Source organism: Micromys minutus (genome assembly GCF_963924665.1).
Source record: "Micromys minutus genome assembly, chromosome: 1".
NCBI classification, from domain to species: Eukaryota; Metazoa; Chordata; class Mammalia; order Rodentia; family Muridae; genus Micromys; species Micromys minutus.
In genome coordinates, this window is record NC_137969.1 from 231,311,589 (window position 1) to 231,331,373 (window position 19,785).

The 19,785-nt window shown below is 44.4% G+C and overlaps 1 pseudogene across 1 annotated transcript; it reads right to left on the minus strand.

Moving 5' to 3' along the window:
• Positions 1-11,713: 11,713 nt before the first annotated feature.
• Positions 11,714-12,146, minus strand: LOC308436875 (mitochondrial import receptor subunit TOM20 homolog; annotated as a pseudogene). The gene has a single exon. The product of its transcript is annotated as a mitochondrial import receptor subunit TOM20 homolog (transcript).
• Between the last annotated feature and the right edge of the window lie 7,639 nt (positions 12,147-19,785).

Sequence of the window (19,785 nt, forward strand, 5' to 3'; positions counted from 1 at the left end):
TGCCAGGAAAACAAGAAGATTTAAGTGAGATTCTGAGCATCTAGTTTAAAATCCTAGTTCTGGGGATACATTGATGAGAGGGCTCCTAGAGTTCTCTGGCCAGCCAGTCTCACTGAATTGGTGAGCTCCAACGTCAGTCAAAGACCCTGTCTCAAAAATAAGGTAGAGATGATGGGTGATGGGAGTCTATGCCTTTGATTCCAGCCCTCAGGAGGCAGGGGCAGGCAGGCAGATCTCTGTGAGTTCAAGGCCAGCCTGGTCTACAGAACAAATCCAGAACAGCCAAGGCTACACAGAGAAACCCATTCTTGAAAAAAAAAAAGAAGAAGAAGAAAAGAAAGAAAGGAAGGAAGGAAGAAAGAAAGAAAGAAAGAAAGAAAGAAAGAAAGAAAAGCAGAGAACGATTGGGGAAGATACCTGATACTGATATCTGACTTTTGTGCACATACACATGAACACATGCACATGCTTACATTCAAGAATAGAGATGTGGGGCTAACGAGATGGCTCAGTTTGGCTGCTCTTCCGGAAAATAAAGACTTGAGTGCCTGAACCGACCTGGCTGATCATAAGCATCTTTACTGGTACTCTGATGCCCTGAAAAGACATACATGAAGTTATATAAAACAAAAGGGCAAACTTTTGAAGAAGAAGCAAGAGGAGGAAGAAGAGGAGAAAGAGAAAGAAGAGGAGGAGGAGGAAGAGAAAGAAGAAGAAATAGGCAATAGGAATTCCAAATGGGGAACTCTGGATGACAGCAGCTAATCAGATTACCATGCAGTGGAAGTGCTCAGGGCAGAAATCTGATTGAAAGGGAAGCTAAGAGGTTTGATTGACACTTAGATAGTGGGCTGAAAGAATGTTAAAAAAAAAAAAATGGGGTGTGTGGCTTGGATGGAAGATGTGCAGTTAGCTGGACCTAGAAGGATGAGCAAGACTTAAAAACTGGCTCGGAATGAGCAGGGGCGTTTGTTCTGGGTAGGGGACGGACCCACAGTAGCATGTACAGAGCTGGGCAGAGGTTGCCCTGGCCTGGATCCTGGGAAGAACCTGTTCCTTCCTCGTGAGGACAGGACACCAGCAGCTTCTTGTCTTGTTCTGCTGCTTACTCACACTAGCCTCAAAGGAGTCATGCACACACAGCTCTGATTTCCTCACTCCCCATTTGAGGTTAATTCCTGCACTTCTCCCTTCAGTAGAGGGTTGTGCGCACCCATGATATAATACCCAAATGATCTGATTACTCAATAGGCCATTGCTACATCACAAAAAGGATTCCTCATCGGAAACACCCCCATGATCCACAAAAACAGGAAAAGGGTCCCTTCCAGAGGCATAAGCTATCTCCTTCTCATTTTATAGAACTCGTATGCTAGGTGCCAGAACACAGCTCTCCTTGTCTTCCAAGATGGTTCAAGCCACTTCAACTGTGAAGTTTTTCTTGAAATTTATCATCCCTATAAAATTAGACAGAGCCTGTGTCACATGGCTTTGGAATTCTGTGAGAGGGAGTGATTGCAGACAAGAGCTCTGTTGTCAAACACCGAGGTGAAAACCCAGCTCCAGCACTTACAAACCTGTGACTCTGCAAAGCAGCCTCCCTTCTCTGTGACTCAACTCCTCTTTCTGTAAAATGGAATCCATGTACTTCTCTGTGCTGGGCAAACTAACTCCAGACCCAGGGGATTCAATACCTTCTTTTAGCCTTCTGCCACAGGAACCTGTGTATACACACTCACACTCACACACACACACACACACACACACACACACACACCAAAATAAAAATGAATTTTAACCCAGGCTTGTCTCAAACAAACAAATAAATTTTTAAAAATATTTTTAGTTTGTAAATAACATTGCAAAGTGTTCTCAGGAAGTATACTGCTTAAATATAGGGATGAGAAGAGTGTTAATACAGTAAGATTCAAGGTTACAAAAATTCTGGACACAGCTCATTTGTTGGTTTTGTTTTTGTCTTTTCGAGACAGTGTTTCTCTGTGTAGCTCTGGCTGTCCTGGAACTCATTCTGTAGACCCAGGGTGGCCTTGAACTCACCTCCGGAGTGCTGAGAGTGAAGGCCTGCACCACCACTCCCCATCTCATCTTTTGTTTTGATGTGCATTAGTGTTATGCCTGCATGTATGCCTATATGAGGGTGTTGGATCTTGGGTTGACAGACAGTTGTGAGCTGCCATGTGGGTGCTGGGAATTAAGCCTGGGTCCTCCGGAAGAGCAGCCAGTCCCTTTGTCACTGAGCTAACTCTCCAGCCCTCATTTGTTGTTTTTAATATCCTCATTTGAGGAAAACCAGCGTTGTTTTTACAAGCAATTCTATCTTGGCTGTCCATTAACAAGAAAAACAAATTAGGTTCCAGAGCAAGGGTTTTCCCTGCTTCTTATGTCCCTTAATTTTCCCTGTCGTTCTATCCTACCTCATCAGAGACTGCAGAAGACTTAACAGGACAGAAAGAGCCCTTTAGAAGTCACCTATATCCCCAGCTTCCCAGAGTTGGCATCATAAGGGTTCACAGCCACATTGGACATTCTGTGAGAATTCTGAAGAAAGAACTCAAATTGTCCTGCATACTGGTAAACTGAGAAACCTCTCCAGTCTATTTATCTATATTTACTTGCTTATTTATTTACAAAAATACTGTTGTATGGCCTAATCACCTTGAATTCTCTTTATAACACAAGATCTTGAACTCCTGGCCCTCTTGCCTCTCTACCCCAGTGCTGGGATTACAGAGATAGAACACCATGTCTGTTTTCAGACTTTATTTGCAAGGGATGGACTGGTCATTTCCTTTCCATTTCCTCTTTAATAAGATGCAGCCAAGGAAAGAGACTTTCTCCCTGGATTTCTTACTCCATTCTCAGTACTATATAGCTGTATCTTCCAAGGTAGGACAAGAATCCTACTTCTGGCCTCCCCAAGTTCACCCTTAAAAGGAGGACTGGGCTATGTAGAGAGATGAATGCACGGAAATATGAGGCTGTTGAAGCAATAATGGTTTCTGGGTACACCCTATAGGGTACCCTCGGAGTTTGCTGTAGAATGATTTTAATCTGAATCTTACCGAGCATTGACAACAGGAATTCTGAAGGAAGAAATGAAGTCTGGGAATGGGCCAGAGTTTGTCTTAATGGCAAGTTTGTGCTTTTATGTTTGCTTTGCTCTGGAAGAACCTCAGAGCTTCCTATCCAACCACCACACCCCAAGCTGCTACCCTAGGCTTCCTGTGGGTGCTCAGCCAGAAAGATGTTGCAATCATCTGAGTTGAGCTTCAGGAAGTGGACTTTTGCTTCTGGCTCCAGAGATTTGGAGTAGCGAGTTTTGCAACGGAATTCAAATTGGATTAAGCACAGGAAAGATTTATTAGCTTATCTAATCAATAAATAATTAAGACTGGATCCAAGTGCTCTTATAATATCACTGGGGATATGTTTCTACCTTTGGTTTGGCATCTGTATTAGGTACTTGCTATGATTAAAAAAAAAAAAAAAAAAAAAAAAAAACTTGAAGAGGAAAAGGATTTATTTCAACTTAACATTTCTAGGTAGCTGTCCATCTCTCAGAGAAGTTAGGAGAGGCACTCAAAGCAGCAGGAACTGAAGCAGACCCCATGTAAAACCCTGCTCACTGGATTGCTCTCCATGGCTAGCTAGCTTGCTTTCTTACACAAACCGGGAGTCCTTAGGCAGGAGGACCACTCCCACAGTAGACTGGGATTTCCTCCCCAATCATTAATCAAGAAAATGTCCCACAAGGCATGCCTAACAGGTCAGTATGATGGAGAGCCTCAATGGAGGTTCTCTTCCCAGGTGATTCTAATTTAAGTTGGCAAAAACTAACCAACACAGGCTCCCTCTCAGTTGGTGCTTTTACCTTATGATGACTAGGCTCCTGAAAAATATGTTTTCATTGGAATACCCTTGGAATCTCCCAGAGACTATGGTTTCTAGCTCAGGGTTAGAGGGCCTGTCAACTATGTGGAGACTCTAGTTGGGAGTGCTAACCCAGCACCACAAAGTTAAACAAAGCAAAGCAAAACAGCTTTCCTTTCTGTGCTTGCACTGGAGCGAACAGGCACAGCTTCTCTGTGTGGAACCAGGCTGGCTAGTTCTTGGATCTGTAAATGACACAAAAATTCTCTGAGAGCAACCGCATCATTGGTGCCAAGGACCATGCATCCATCCAGATGCATGTGGCTGCATTTGACAAGATCACAGGCAGATTTGATTTGGTTTTGGCTTTTTGAAACAGAGTTTCTCTGTGTAGCCTTGGCTGTCCTGGAACTCACTCTGTAGACCAGGCTGGCCTTGAACTCACAGAGATACTGATCACTGGCAGGTTTACTGGAAAGTTTAAAACTTATGCTCTCTTGGGGGTGGGGGGACCATTCACAGGATGAGCAAATCATATGATTTTATTTTCTGATCTGTTAAGGCTAGTGGAATTGTTTCAAAGTACTTTTGAACAGAAGAAATTGGGGAATATTTGTCATAAAGTGAGAAACTAGCTCTCTTTGCTGCCAGACCGTGGCCACCATGGGTTGCATGCACTTAACTGCAAAGGCCCTGTCTGTTGCAGTAACTATTAATAAAGGTTCTGTTGCTACCGGTTTCTTTCTCTACCACACAGTCCTCTAGGTGGTTAGTTACCAAGCCTTGCACACACACAACTCATTTCACGGGCCTCGCCCCTGCTCTGAACACTCCAGCTGCCTCTCAGCCATTTACACACTGTCTTCCACAGCCCAGTAAAATCATGACTCAACTATCAATAATTTATCAAACAGATTTATGTGTTAAATTCTCAATCCACAATCCATCCACACAATAAGCTTACAACCAGTTGACAGAAATATAAACTGCCCACCTACATAAGATAAATTGAACCATAGAAGTCCATCCCTAGAAAATATACATATCTACCCATGGCTGCTTGGAGCCCTGAGGACAGAGATGGGTCATCCTCATCTTCCATGTTGAAATCTCCCGCTTCTCTTCCTTCTCTCCTCCTTCCTAGACTTTATCCCCGCCTACCCTTTCTTCTCATCCAATGATAGGCTTCACCTTAGCCTGGATCTGCCTTGTTGCATAATGACATCACCCTACTACATCGGTGCCTACCTGGCTGGAGTTCACATCTGAAGATGTAAAGGAACAGATTTACAAACTGGCCAAGAAAATCCCTACTCTCTCCCAAACAGGTATGATCTTTAGGGACTCATGTGATGTGGCACAAGTCCATTTTGTGACTCATAATAAAATCTTGAGAATCCTTAAGTCCAAAGGCTTTGCCTCTGATCTTCCCGGGGTTCTCTACTGTTTGATTAAGAAAGACGTGGAACAACAGTGTTAACTCATCTGGACCCCTGGGAGCTCCCAGAGACTGAGCTACCAAATAAAGCATACATGAACTAGTCCCAGGCCTGGGCACATACAAAGCAGAGGGTTGCCTTGTCTGGCCTCAATGTGGGAGGAAGTGCCTAATCCTGTAGAGATTTGATGCACTAGGGTGAGGGAAGGGCACCCTCTCAGAGGTGAAGGAGAGAAGGGCTGGGGGAGAAACCCTGTGGAAGGGGACCAGAGGGACAGCATTTGGGATGTAAATACATAAATAAATTAATAAAAAAATATTTTTAAGGTTCCATTGGGCTCAAGTCTCTCCTAAGCTACACGTTTCTATACTCTCAAACCGCCATCCCACAAACATAGATTAGGTGATGCTTTTTGTTGAGCCAAGTCAGCAATTTGTAAAGGACTCAGTTTGGCTGGTTATCTATCAAACCCAATAGAAAAGAATTCCAGAAGATCATCATGGCCATAGTGTTAGGATCTGCTACCATGGGATTCATTGGCTTCTTTGTGAAACTGATCCACATCCCTATTAATTACATTATTGTGGGAGGCTGAGTCCTTTCTCTTCCTGGGACTAGTGAACCAATGAAGGGGTGACAAGTTCGTGAAAGAAAACATTGCCTGGAAAAAAATATTTTTAAAAAGAAAGAAAGATTTCGAAGTTCACAGGCATATTGAGAAGAACAGAAAAAGATGCTAAATTTTCCTGATTCTGATAGAGAGCAGACTTTACCTGTTGGCTCATTATGAAAAGTGGGTTCTCCCACCAAATTGGAAATGTGAGTTGTCCACAACCTCTGCTCTAGTGGCATAGATTCTCTTGTGTATCTGAGCAAGCAAATCACTTTAAATGAGAAAGAGAGAGAGAGAATTGGAAAACTACCTAAGTCTAGGGCATTGCCATCCCTAAGCAGGCCTTTCTCTGCTGTCGCCTCAGGTGAAGATTGAATGTGACTGTCCAGGTGTGGAGATCACAGTACCCGGACTCCACAGTGGAAAAATAAACAGCAGCTTCCAGGGCGTGTCTTTCCACATTTGGCTCTATTTTGAATGTACAGAGGCAGAATGACTGCACACCTTGTTGTGTTTATTAATGCAAGCAGCTGTCTGGCAGGGCAGGCACCCTCTGAGACACAGACATATAACTTATTCCTAAAAGTAAAAAGGATACTACACTATAAATGTATTAAAGTCAACAGGGAGCATATGAATACATTGGGCATTTATAATTTATAGGGATGGAAAGATGGCTAAGTGGTTAGAGCACTGACTGCTCTTCCAGAGGTCCTGACTTCAATTCCCAGCAACCACATGGTGGCTCACAACCATCTGTAATTGGATCCAGTGCCCTCTTCTTGTGTGTCTGAAGAGAGCAACAGTGTACTCACATATACAAAATAAATAAATCAATCTTAAAAATATATATAATTGATAAATTTATAATTTATTTTCATTTAAAGCTATATTAGAAATACCAGATTCATGCCTGCAGTAGTGATACACACCTTTAATCCCAGACTCAGAAAGCAGAGGCAGGCAGATATCAGAGTTAAAGGCCATTTTGGTCTACAGAGTGAGTTCCAGGACAGCCAGAGCTACACAGAGAAACCCTGTCCATAAATAGGTAAATAAATGAATGAACAAATACTGAACCCCAAGAGATTGGAGATGTAACTCAGTTGTGGAATGTTTCTCTAGCATGTTTGAGACCCTGGGTTTAATTCCAAGTAGAAAAAGAAAAAGAGAAAAAAGGTAGGCACAGTGGCTTATGTACTGGAGAGCAGGACTCAGGTAAGAGGATTGTTGTGAGTTCAAAGCTAGCCTGGGCTGAGATCTGAGATCGCATTGAACAGACTAGCGAAGGGTACAACACCCTCACCTGGACCCCATATAAAAGAGGACACCTAACACTTGGATGGCTCTACTAACCTGTGACCTCACTACCTGCCGTGCCCACCAAGGGCCTGACAGGCAAAGAACTCTTGACTGTCCTTGGTGCCTCAGCTCACCTCCATGTCCCATGCTTGATATGGCATACTTGAACTGCTGTCTGTCATCCATTGGTCTATTTGTACCTGTTCTTCAACATTGTATCTCCAGTAGCTCTACAGCCAGGGCCTCAGCATTTTATCTAACCACTACAGGGGGGTTTGCAACCCCATAGGAAGAACAATATCAACCAACCACCCCCGCCCACCCAAAGCTCCCAGGAACTAAAGCACCAACCAATGAGTACACATGGAGGGACCCATGGCTCCATCTGCATATGGAGCAGAGGATGGCATTGTCTGGCATCAATAGGAGGAGAAGCTCTTGTTCCTGTGAAGGTTCATTTCCCCAGGATAGAGGAATGCCGGGGCAATGAGAGATGAGGTGGGAGTGGGTGGGTGGGAGGAGGCCATCCTCATGGAAGCAAGGAGAGGTGAGAGGGGATATGGAAGAAGGGGTAAAGGGGATAGATAACACTTGAAATGTAAATACATAAAATATCCAAAAAAAGAAAAAATAAAAGATAAACCACTGCAGGAGTCTCTTTGAGTTTTTCCCTTTACCATTTGAACTCTGTGGGCTGTTTAATACTTTTGTAGTCAATTTATAGCCGTGTGTGTGTGTGTGTGTGTGTGTGTGTGTGTGTGTGTGTGTGTGTGAGAGAGAGAGAGAGAGAGAGAGAGAGAAATTACCATGCACTGCGGTCTGAGTACCAATATTACAATTGAAGGAACCTATTGTGGTGGTGACAAATACCTTTAATCCCAGCACTCAAGAGGCAGAAGCAGGCAGATTTCTATGAGTTCGAGGCCAGCCTAGACTACAAAATGAGTTCCAGGACAGCCAGCGTTATACAGAGAAACTGTCTCAACAAAACAACACGGAAGCAAAAATAAGTACCAAAAAAAAAAAAAAAAAAAAAAAAAAAAAACCCAAATCTTTTAAAATAGCATTTATGACAACAGAGGACTGAATGTAACTGTACTGGCTCTAAGAGCATCATTGTCAATTTAAAGTGTCACAGGGGTAGAGAAAGAGCCCAGTGGAGTAAGCACCCAGCATGCATGAGGCACTGGGCTCAATTCCCAGCATACAAAAATGTTTTTTAAAAGTTAAAATGAAAAAAATTAGAGTGCATTCTCTATGAAGTAAATATCAGTAGGATATCCCCAAAATGTTTTGAAATAAAAACAAGATCCTCAGCCTGTCTCTGCTCTCCGGTTCATGGGGTTGTGAGCTAGCAGCAGCCTGAGCACCCCTCACTGTAAACCATGAGACACGGCAGTGACCGTGTTGTCCCTGGCAAGACAGACTGTAGACAGGGAGACAAAAACAAAACAAATCTTTCCTGTCTTGGAGAGAAGAGGAGCCATAAAGAAGGAGTGTCCTTCCTAGGCAATGTCTGTGCCTATTTCCTGGGGTGACAGAATTTTCCTGTAAAAGGAGGCTAAATAGCCAGGCCTATAATCTCAGAAATGGGAAGGTAAAGGCCAAGGGTCAAGGGTCAAGGGTCAAGGGATCCTCAGGGCCAGCCCATGCAACATGAGACCCTGGCTCAAAAACTGAACAGAGCACTAAAAATAGGAGCATGGTTTAGAAACAAGCGTGTCGTTTCTCCTCACTTATTTAATTTCTTCAAGGCAGGGTCTCACCGTGTAGCTCTGGCTGTCCTCGAACTCACCCTGTAGACCAGGCTGGCCTCAAACTCATAGAGATCTGCTTGCCTCTGCCTGCTGAGAGCTGGGGTTAAAGGCAGGCACCGCCCTGCTCTCTTCACATCATTACAGAACTTTCCAAAGATGTCTTCTCCCTCACGCTCTACGCTTACGTGGTAACTGTGCATTCTGAACAATATATCTAGCTTTCCTTAAAATGATCTTCTTGGGATTTTCCCTCATTTTCTTCTTCTTCTTCTTCTTCTTCTTCTTTTTTTCTTCTTCTGCTTCTTGTATTATCCTCATAGCCAATTACTTTTGATTGGCTCCTACTGTCTGGAGGAACCACACTGACCTACGTCTTGAAGGGTGATATTTTCTTGTTTATGCTCCCAGGATGCCTCAAACCCCTCAGTTAAGGTTTTCTTAAAAGCACAGGGGTAGAGGAGAGAGTTTAGCCAAAAGGCTGAACAGGGAGAGAAACTCTTGTACCAGCTTGAAGACCTTGATCATGGACTGGTGAGATGGTCCAGCGGGTTAAGGCGTTTACTGCCAAACCTGAATTCAGTCCCCAGACACACGGGTAGAGAGAATCGACTCTCACAAATTGTTCTCTGGGCTCTACAAGCGCGCGCACACACACACACACACACATCTTTTTTGTTTGTTTGTTTGTTTTTTCGAGACAGGGTTTCTCTGTGTAGCCCTGGCTGTCCTGGAATTTGTTCTGTGGATCAGGCTGCCCTAAAATGCAGAGATTCACTTGCCTTGGCCCCCTGGGTGCTGGAATTAAAGGAGTGTGCTACCACAACTGGCGGGTCAGCCTGTGCTGACCAGTCTTCATGCATCCCCCTGGTATGCCTCTTTTTCTTCTTGTTATTTGTTATAGTTTGTTTGTTGGAGACGTGTAGCCTTAGCTGTCCTACAACTCCCTCTGTGGACCAGGTTGGCCTCAAACTCACAGAGGTCCACCTTCCTCTGCCTCCCAAAGCGTTCAGAAAAGACGAACACCATCTTGGCCTGGCCAGTATGTCTCATACTTGCTTCTCTGGTTAGGGGTCATGTCTTGAGTGAGTTGAAGATTGCTCAAGCACAGAACAGGGATATTGTTGACTCACTCATGGCTCAGGGAAGGAAACCTGTTTGCTCTGAGAGGTGTGTCCGGGAAATGTGAGGCTCACATAAGCTACAGCCATCTGAGTACCACAGAGAACCTCTAGGAAAGCCAACACCAGAAGTGTTGGTATTTCCAGCACAGATCAAAGGCCCATTCCGTAGTCAGGACACCATCAGGACACCAGCCCCCAGACGAACGAGCGAACACAGTCCGGTCCAACTTAGTGAACAGTGAGTTAACTGGGGTAGCTCTTGAAGCATAGGTGACTCAAGGCAGCTGTGTCACTGAAACAGCCCAGCCCAGCATAGGTGACTCAGGGAAGCTGCCCCCCCCCCACGCTACTTGCAGGCAGTACCACTGGATGGTTTCCTTCTTCCTCCTGTGAGCAGCAGCTCACTGCTTAAGAATCCTTAGGAAGGTGTCTTGTGAATCTGGTCCTTTTCTCAGATCCCTGAGTTTTGTTAGCTTCCTGAGAGGTATGAGCTCCTGCCTGTCTCCAGGGAGGACTGTTTCAATATGGAGGAACTAAGTACAAGAGGGGGACTCACTGACAAAGCAGGAGGCTGATGTAGTTGAAGGATGTCTGCACTGTGCACTAAACTTGTCAGCTCTGCTGTACCAGAAGAGGTAGGTTGAAGTGTGTACGTGAGTGTGTGTGAGAGTGTGTATGTGTGAGTGTGTGTGGGTGTGTATGTGAGTGAGAGTGTGTATGTGAGTGTGTGTGGGTGTGTGGGAGTGAGTGTGTGTTTGAGTGTGTGTGAGTGTGTGTGTGTTTGAGTATGTATGTGAGTGTGTGAGTGTGTGTGTTTGAGTGTGTGTGGGTGTGTGTGTTTGAGTGTGTGTGGGTGTGTATGTGTGTGAGTGAGTGTGAGAGTGTATATGTGAGTGTGTGTGCTTGAATGTGCGTGTGTGACTATAAGCACATAGCTGTTATAATTATTCAACAGAATCCTTTTGTTGTTTGTTTGTTTTATTTTTGGTTTTGGTTTTAGAGATGAGTTTTCTCTGTAGCCCTGGCTGTCCTGGAACTCACGCCTTAGATCAGGTTGCCCTCAAACTCACAGATCCTGCCTCAAGTGCTGGGATTAAAGACAGGGCCACCACTGCCCAGCTTCCTTTTTTTTTTTATTTTTATTTTTTTGTCTCACTAAGGTTTTGATGCTGTTTTCAAACACAAGTTTCTATCCAATTTTGCAACGTACAATAAAATGTTCTAGTCTTTAAAATGTGCATTATTAAAACTATTCCTCATAGTCTTTTCCAATCTGTTAAAATCACTGGGAGTTTCTACCTAAGTAATACTCTACTGTATTTGCACTTGAATTGCATGTCTTAAGAACAAATGAAATCTGTGGTATTTTGGTTAACTGAGTGTATTTATAAAATGAAAAGCTCTATCAAAATACTTTTCACTGGAAAAATAAATAGAACAGACAATGGATCTACCAAAGCTCACATTCCCTTTGGCAGATGTCAGTGTGGGACAGTTCAAGAACGATTTGCTCTTATTCCCCCAGAGCTGATCAACCTCCAAGAAAACTGTTAAATTATTTTACTAAGATTAATCATGTCGGTATCGGGTTCATTCCACATCATCTTCAGCCAAGCTCTGAGCACTTACAGTTCTCTGACTAATGGAGAAGCTTGGCCAGAAGTATCTGGAACACTGGTCGTGGAAGGGTCTGCTGTCACACTTGCAGCAGCTGCTGACACTGTCCACACACAGCAGCTGCGTTGGTCAGGTGGTCCACACCCTTCTCGTAGTCACCTTGTGCTAATAACTCTTCACCAAGCTGTATCTCTTCGAGGAAGAATTTCAGAACAGCTTCAGCATTTTTTAAATCAGGTAGCCTTGGAAAGACCCGCTCTCTCCTTAGCAAGCTTCTGTTTCTTTCTTCTTCTCTAAGTCTGTTCTTGAAGTTGGGGGTCACTCTGCCTTTTGCAGGTAAATGCAGTACCGGAGGAAGAAGGCACCGTAGACGCCCGCGGGCAACGTTGCTGTTCCCGCCCACCATTTTCCCCTGCCACTGGGGTGTGTGCCCGGCCGCAGTAGCCCGCCTGGCAGCGGTTAGCTCAGACGGATCTGAGCACACCGGCTGCTTGCTGGCACCAGTTTGCAGTCCAGACGGAAAAGCGCCCCCCCCCCTTTATTTTTAATGAAACGGGGTGTAATGTAGGCCAGGCTGGCATAAAATTCACTATGTAGTCAAGAATGACCTTGAATGCCTCATTTTTCTGCCTCTCCCTTAATGCTGAGATTACAAGCATAAACTACCATACCCGGTTATGCAGTGCTAGTGATTGAACGCAGGCTCTGTGAATGCTAGACGCCCCCCCCCAAACCTACTGAGCTGTATTTCCAGTTCATCAAAATCTTTTTAATAACATTATTGAGGTCTACTGAGGGGCTGGAGAGTTGGCTCAGCAGTTAAAAGGTCGATCGAATCTTAATTAAACTACACATATTCAAATGCAGAACGTGATGCATTTTCGTATGTGCATGTTACTTGTCCAGGCTGGGTATTATTATGCTGTCTGCGCCTGTGTGTGTATGTGGGGATGGTGGTAGTGGCGCATGTCTGTGTACTCACATGTGAGTATGGATAGTGCTGTGTGCCCAGGCGCTTGCGTGCATGTTCATGACCACAAAAGGATACCTTCCTCTTCTGTCTTCATTCCCTTGGAAGAGCTCATCTCCCTGAACCTGAAGCTTGCCCTTTAGGCTAGCCTGAGCTCCTAGGTCTGTCTGCTTGTGCTCCTCAAAAACTGGAGTCACAGATATGGCAGTCATGCTTGACTTTTCTGGGGAAGACGGGGGCCTTGAACTCAGGTTCTCAAGCTCATACTGGAAGTGTTCTTACCTGCTGAGCAGGCTGCCAGACCCCAGGGTGTTGGTTTCTTAATCCAGTTCAAATTGGTAATCCAAGCTAAGCACCACACTTTCAGCTGCCACGTGCTCACACGGGATTGTTTTGTTTTTGTTGCTTTGAGACCCTCTTCATTATGTAGCTCAGGTTAGCCTAGACTTCAAAATCTTCCCACCTCTGTCTCCCAAGTGCTGGGTTGTAGACATAAATTACTATGCCTGACTTAAGGTGGGATCATTTCTGTCTCTCTGTTTTGTTTTTTTTCATTGTTGTTTTTTGAGACAAGTTTTCTCTGTGTAGCCCTGGCTGTCCTTGAGGTCACTCTTGGCTTAAATTCAATGTTGCACCTGCCTCTGCTTCCTGAGGGCTGGGATTAAAGGTGTGTGTCACCATGCACAGCTATTTCTGTTTCTTTTTGTGCCTTTATATTTTAAAGATTTATTTATTTATTTTATATATATAAGTAATACACTGTGACTGTCTTCAGACCCCAGAAGAGGGCATCAGATCCCATTACAGATGGTTGTGAGCCACCATGTGGTTGCTGGGAATTGAACTCAGGACCTCTGAAAGAGCATCTCTCCAGCCCCCCTTTTTTTGTGCCTTTATATACCAAATAATCAGACACAAAAATATCGAACTCCTTCCAACCTTTAAGTATTTCCTCTGTTTTAATGTTGCAGTTATCTTTAATTGCAATTAAAACCTAGGAATAGTGGAACTACAAGCTTGCTTTAATAACTAAAACAATTGACTAAGTAAGACATTAATAAGGTACAAAAAAAACCCCTCAGAATCATTTTAGTAGACACCAAAAAGCATTTAGCTTTTTTTTTTCTTTGAAGTGATAAAGCCTTCAGCACATTAGGAAAAGCCAGCTTCATCAGTTTCATACAGAGCATTCATGAAACACATTCAGTTAGAATTACTTCAGTGGGTTGTCTGGCTTTTTTTTTCCCCTCAGGATCACAACCACGACTCGAAGGTCACCGGTCACCGTTTGTGCTCCGCAGTGTTCTGCAGCTCGGAGCCAGGGCAGTTTAAAAGGGAAGGTCAAATAAAAGGCTTTCAGGCATGAGGGGGAATGTCTGGAATTCCTGCTCTGGGGCAGAGGCAGAAAGGATTGTAGAATTCAGAACAGCCTGGGCTACATAATAAAACTCTCTCTCCACAAAACAAAACAAACACAAAAATGGACAGACAGCACAGTGAGGTGACACTTCAGACACATTAGGAATAAGCTGGTGACAATAGACCGGCAGTAACAAGTATGGGTGAGCTGTTTGTTGGTGGGAATATACGGTGCGGTAGCAACTTTAGATAATAGTTGTCCAACTCCTTAAAGTGCGAAACAGTCATCATAAAACCCTATAACTCTATCCTAAGTCCTAACTCTACCCAGGGGAAACTAAATAGGTCGACGCAAAACCGTGCGCACAAGTGTTCATGATCTTTCACAGTAGTTAATGTGGACACAGTTCGAATGTCTACCAACTGATGAGTGGATAAACAGAAGGTAGATGATCGTAAAAACAATATCATTCAGCAACGCAAAGAAATGAGATACTAATTCAGGAGACAAGAACTCTAAACATTCGGCTTTACACACAAAGAAGTGCAGACGGTTCTAAAAATGGCCAAGGCTCAGGAGCGGTTTCGTTTACCTAGGTGAGGATGAGTATGAGGTGAGTTCAGCGGGAGAGGGAGGTAGAACAGGACTGACAGCTAGTGTATACAGTTTGGGGAAAACTGTTCTACAATTAAATTACGGTGACGGTTGGGAAACTGTATGTACACTAAAAAGCACCGTTCTCTCTACCATGTGCTGGATTTTGTTATGTTAGTTTTATTTATCTGCTTATTTACTTATTTTGTGTGTTTATCATCTATTTTGGTTTTTGAGACAGGGTCTGTGTTACCCTGACTGTCCTGGAACTTGCTCTGATGAAAAGGCTTGCAGGTCCAGCCCACTTCTCCCATTCCGGGAGAAGTGAGGATCCTTGTGCTACCTGGACTGGATGGGGGCAGAGAAGCTTAGCCGGGGTACACACACACCCAGGGACACTTTCAGAGAACTGGTTTCAGTTAGTGTGGGAGGAGGAAGAAAGGGGTATTTATGCCCTTGGGGAGGTGGCCAGGGTCTCTAGGGCAAGGTTTATAGACCAGAAGTCTGTAATGGTTGTGAGCCACCATGTGGTTGCTGGAAACTGAACTCAGGACCTCTGAAAGAGCAGTCAGTGCTCTTAACCACTGAGCCATCTCTCCAGCCCTTTATTAAGTTCTTAACTTAAAAACAAAAGAAAAACAAAGACCCAAGATACCTATTTTAAAACACACCGGACAAGTTTGTTTGTACTTACTTATTTGTGTATGGGGGCGGGGCATGCCATGCATATGGAAGTCACAGGTCTTTGATCTCTTTTCACCACATTCGTCCTAAATATCAGAATCAAGTCATCAGTTGGTGGCACTCACCTTTACCTGCTGAGCTATCTTGCTGGCTCAGGCACTAGGTTTTTAAACTTTGTAATTTCCAGTATGTTCAGTATGTGTTGAAATAAAACACTTAACAGTAACTAAAAGAAAGGGCTGAGCAGAATATGGTAGATATATCTCTAATTCCAACACTAGAAGCAGAGACAGTGGCTCACAGATAGCCTCGGCTACACGGGAAATACTTTTTCCCCCCTTTTAATCTGAGACAGGTTTTTTCTGTGTAGCTCTAGCTGTTCTGGTACTCAGTCTGCAGACACAGATCCATGTGTGATGGGATTAAAGGCAAGCACCGCCGCTGCCACCACCACCAGGATGGAAACTGGGTCTCTCATTTTCTTTGTATAGCCCTGGGTGTCCTTGAACTCCATCTACCTCTGAAAGGCCGGACTCCTGGGTCGGGGATCCTCCAAACCTCAAAGTGCTGGTTCTCCACACCTCCCAGGAAAGGTGACACCCCAAATCACTCACAAGAAACAGTCTTGATGCAAACTGCAAGAGAATTTCTATTCCGAGCAGGTTTGGGGCCCACAACCTGTACACCACGTTGGAGTTCAGGGCTGCGGACCACAAGGGCAGAATCGGGACAGATTTTATATGGCTCACAACAAAGCCCGCCAATCATGACAAAGCCCGCAAATCACAAACCAATCATTTCATAGCAAAAGCCTGTGAGTTACAACCAATCATTGCAAAACCTGTGAATCACAAACCAATCATTTCTCTATAGTATCAGAGGTCTGTATTTGCGTGGTCTCCTGGGTAGGGGTGGCAATGGCGGTCAGAAGTCACTAGGGTGGGGGGTTAAGGCTCCTTTAGCTTGGGGTCCTTGGAGGGGTTAGGCTATATTTTTTATCCTTTCACCTCTGCCTCTGGAGTGCTGGGATTAAAGGTGTGCACCACTACCTCCTGGTGACATTGGCTTTTTTAAAAAGGGTTAATAAGTGACAGATTCAGACACTGGTGGTCAGTGGAGGAAAAATATCAGAAGCCAAGTCTGAATCAGACGATATTCTGCATATTCATATTTATATTTTTAATGCTGAGGTTTAAAGACTGAATTAAAAAATATTCAGGTGAGGGGGGTACAGAGATGGTTCAGCATTTAAGAGCACTGACTGCTCTTCCAGAGGTCCTGACTTCAGTTCCCAGCAACCACATGGTGGCTCACAGTCATCTGTAATGGGATCTAATGCCCTTTTCTGTGGTGTATGAAGACAGTGACAGTGTTCTCATATACATAAAATAAATCTTTAAAAAATATTTGGGTGAGCCTAAGTTCTTTTGACATGAGCAAGAGGTTTGTAGATAGATATGTCTGCAGGCTGGTGGGAAGTGGAACAAGGGAGAGACTGGTTTTGGTATGCTCCAAAATTTTCTGTTAGGTGTTGCTGGGACTCAGGAGGTGAAATAATAATCCCATTCCTCTTCAAAGTTCTGGTTCAAATAAGAAATAATATAGGGCTACAGAGATGGTTCAGGGGTTAAGAGCACTGGCTGCTCTTCCAAAGGATCTGGGTTCAATTCCCAGAACTGACATGGCAGTTCGATACTGTCTCAGTGTCTCCGATACCCTCATACAGACATACGTGCAGGAAAACATCAATGCCCATTTAATACATAAAGAAAGAAAATGGCTGAAGGCGGGGACAAGCTGCCCAGGATCTGCATAGTGTCCGGTTCTCAGCTGTCACATCTTAAAAGTCTTAGTACTTTTTTCTTTTTTACTGGACCCCACAACCTGTGTAGCTGACAACAGTGTCACCGGATGATTTGGTTGCGTCCCACTTTCTTGAAGTACTGTAAAGTAAATAACTATTTGCAGAAAATAAAGTCACCTGGAAACATCTAACCTTTACTGCAGTTCCCATGTAACCCCAGAAAATGTGGCTTGCATGTGAAGGACAACTGTGGACCTCCTCTCTAGACCAGGGGCAGCCCACCTAAGGTAAATCTTGGCTGCTCTCTCTCACTGTCCTGGTAGAGTGGAAAAAGGCAGCAACCGGGTCCCCAAGCTGAACATTACTCTTCCCTGTTGGGCAAGTGTGAAATAGGTCAGGACCCACTCCATCCAGGAGAGACCTGGAATGATTAGCTAGATAAGGGGGGGTGCATTTCCTCCTGCCTGTTTACCTGTCCTCTTCCATGTCCTTTTTGAGAGTGTCAGCTCTTTCAAGCTGGCCATAGACTACTAAGTTCTTGAAGTCATTACATTAAGTACCCTGAACTTTGATTATCCTGCCTCCCAAGGTGGCGGTTACAGGCTTGCACATCCATGAGTGGATTATGCAGTGCTGGGGTTTGAACCCAGGTCTTCATTCATTCATGCTCTACCAACTACGTTACCCCTACCCCCAGCCTCTGCCCTCCTCTCTACTAGATTTTCCCCCTTTCTTTTCTCCTCTTCCTCCTCCTTTAAGATATGGTCTTGTGTAGTCCACAGTGGTCTGGAATTCCTGAAACTCCTGGAAATTCTCCCACCTCTACCTCCCAAGCACTGAAAATACAGTGTGAACTTTCCTGCCTTTGTTTGTTTGTTAGTTTCTCTGCATAGCCCTAGCTGTCCTAGAACTCACTCTGTAGACCAGGCTGGCCTCAAACTCACAGAGATCTGCCTTCCTCTGCCTCCCAAGTGCTGGGATTAAAGGCATGAGCCACCAATGCTTAGCTTCCTGTCCATTTTTAAAATAGAGATAAAGTCTCTCTATAATAATGCCCAGTGGTTCCGAGTTTATGGACTCAAAACAGCCTCCTTCCCAAGTCACTGTGGAGTAGCTGTACGTACGTGTGTTTTGTGAAGGCTTTTCCCTCCCATAGACATCTTACTCAAGAGTCTTGGCTATAAACAACAAATACAGTTCAGCTAGCCTTAGTGGAACTGAAAGTTTGGGAAAGGTGTGACAGATACTGTTTTCCATGTAACACCAGCTTCTCTCTTGATAGCAGCTTCCCTCCCTTTCCCCATCTTGATTCTGTTTGGGTACAGGGAGGAAACCCTTGATCTCAGATCAGAGTCTTGCCAGTTCATGATTCATAACTGGGTTAAGGTAATAACAGAAATCCAATTCTCCTTTGCCACACCTTCACTTGTCTTCCTTGTATAAGGTCAGTGACCCACTTCTAGGCACAGTGGGCCCTTCTATGGGGCCTCTAAGACAGACTTGTCTTTATCAACAAAAAAAAAAAAAAACCCAACCCCTTTCATTCTGGTTCCTTTCCTTACTTGATGCTGTGATATGAGGGACAAGATGTCTGGAGCTATAGAGAGAGACTATGAGAAAACAAGCTGAATGATAAATCAACATGTTGAGGCCAATTAATGGAGGTCCTCAGTGAGTTAAGCTCTGGCTCCACCCTCTTTCATCCTTCCCAAGGACACAACTTGTCCTGGGGATGAAGTCATCATTTAGGTTGTCTCTTGTTTGTCCTCAGATACACTCAGAATCACATAGATGCCCGCCACGCTCACTGTGAGTTACTAGGGAGCTGCTCCTGAACTGAGGAAGTAGGACCTGGAAAGCCCGCCCACTACTGGGTGTGGCTGCTCTTCCAGCCTCATCTCTACTTCTCCCGGAGCATTGTGTCAGTCCTCAGCTCTCTCTGCAGACCAGCTTCCACTGACTCAACCTTCCACAGGCAGAGCTGGGTCTGGGTTTCCTGTATCCTAGGCAGCTAGGCCTGCAGTTACTAATGGAGCCTCATTCCAAAGCCCAGAAGAGTGTGTGGCTTTGGCTTTGTGACATCTACACCCAGTGAACAAGGCCATGGGAGTGAAGGGACATGCTTAGATTCAGCTGTGAAACACCCACCCCAGGAGTGTATATAAGGTTTTAATTTTGTTTATTTGCAATAGGGTTTTGCTATGAGGCTCAGCTGGCCTCTACTTCTTTTGTTTGTTTTTGGAGACAGGGTTTTTCTGTTTAGTCCTCTGTAGACAAGGCTGGCCTTGAATTTACAGGATTGGGATTAAAGGCACGTGCCACCACAATTAGTCCTGGAACCAGCTCTATAGACCAGGCTGGCCTCTAGGCGCAAGGATTTCTTTTGAAAAAGGTAGGTGTAGATTAAAAGACCTCTCTGGAGTGTCTCTTCTTCTATATTGAGGCAGAAAGTGTAAAAGTGCTAGGAAGGGGTAAGAGAAAGACACCAGCAGATGGAAAAGCTAAGCCCAGTAAGAACCAACTCAGATGGGAAATTCCTCAGTTTCTTCCTCTCTTTGTAATTTTGCTACTGTTGTGAAACCTAAGGTAAGTAAGTATCTGTACTTTCCCATGGTCTTAGATGATCCCTGTGA